Genomic DNA, 1,578 nt, shown 5'->3' with positions numbered 1-1,578 from the left:
TCTAATAAGTATGAATGTGGCTTGGCTTTAAAGATCTTAATTAGGATTTTTAACATGAGAACGAGTTTTTGTTTTGCGGCGGCTTTATAAACTTCAATCTCTAGATGTCAAGTTGTATTTTTTTGTGGTAAATTTACCAAAAAAAAATCGATTTCTTGCTTCACAACTTTTATGTTGTTACTAAGTCTCCAAATCATTGACCATTTAACTTGTTTAGCAATTATAAGCATTTGAAGCGTACAGTAATATGGTCACAAATTTAAATTTATAAATCTTTTTTATTATTTTTGTGGAACTTTTGTATTATGTTCTTTAATACTTATTTTTACGATCATGCATTTTTTGTTTTTTTTTTTTTTGTTCATCTTGTAAATACGTGTGATGATAAATTCATCTTAAGATAGAATTTAAAATGAAGAGAATGTGATAAATAACGTGTCCACACAAATGGGACCAAATGTTTGTATCTTTGCTGAGAATACAAACTTACGAAATTCTGAGTCCCTAATTTTTAATGATGCTAACACTAGACTAAGAGAATAACCAGCAAAAATATTCTAATGCTTAAATTAACAGTGTTCTTAGTATAATTATTGTAATAAATTATATCTTATTTGTCAATTAGACCTATTTAACTTAGACATTTACTATTTTTAATGTCGGTTTTTAATGCCATTATATATTTAGTAGTTTTGAGAGTTTAGTAGTTTTATGAGTTTTGCCGATATACCCGTTATCTTCCATTGAGATCGTAAATTTAATGATAAAAAACTTGTATATTTTCTTAACCTTAACATGGAACAATTTAAATGGATTGCTAACTAGATTTCACTATACTATTGAAATCTCTTTCATGCCCTTATATATTATTATATCCTTAATTAACTCAACTTTTTATATTTAAAGAATTAATCAATTAATCAGCTTTATTTAGTTACACATCTTTATACATTTGAGCACCATAACTTGTGATGATTTAGTGTTATTTTAAAAGCGTATAGATTATGCATGCTACTGCACCATTTGTACACAAATAATCCCATCTAAAGTTAAATTGTAGTCGGGTATAATTAAATTATTGGAGAGAGGGAAATACTATTTATAATTTTAATGAGGTAAAAGAAATAAATCAGGAAATACACTCAGAAGCATGCCACGTTAGTTTTATTATTAAGTACAAAAATTCAATTTTTATATAATAGAATAAATTATTAATCATGATGTAAAATTTTTTTTGCAAATTATAAAAATTATTAAAAAAATTAATTTTATAATTTTTTATTTTTTATCAAATTATACATTTATTAATAAATTTTAATTGCAAAATAAAAAAATTTCAAAAGAAAAAGAATAACTAAATAAATAATTCAAGAAGCACAAAAAAATTAAAATTTTCAAAATTTTCTCTCTTGCTTTCTTAAATTTTTTGAAAAAATCATAAACTATAAAATAGAACTTCTCTAATCATTTTTATAATTTGTAAAAAAATTATACCATAGTTAGTTGATTAGGTTAACAAAATTTAAGTTAGATTAAGAAAAATTATACCATAGTTAAAAATCATTAAAGAAGTTTTAT

General features: G+C 23.1%; 1 long non-coding RNA gene across 1 annotated transcript in view; it reads left to right on the top strand.

Annotated features, from left to right (window-relative positions):
- LOC110265441 overlaps window positions 1-1,578 on the top strand; it is a 21,942-nt gene that overhangs the window by 15,274 nt on the left and 5,090 nt on the right. The window lies entirely within an intron of this gene.

Source organism: Arachis ipaensis, chromosome B08, assembly GCF_000816755.2.
Source record: "Arachis ipaensis cultivar K30076 chromosome B08, Araip1.1, whole genome shotgun sequence".
Lineage (NCBI taxonomy): Eukaryota > Viridiplantae > Streptophyta > Magnoliopsida > Fabales > Fabaceae > Arachis > Arachis ipaensis.
Note: the sequence above shows the minus strand (reverse complement) of the source record. Positions and strands in the feature narration are given on the sequence as shown.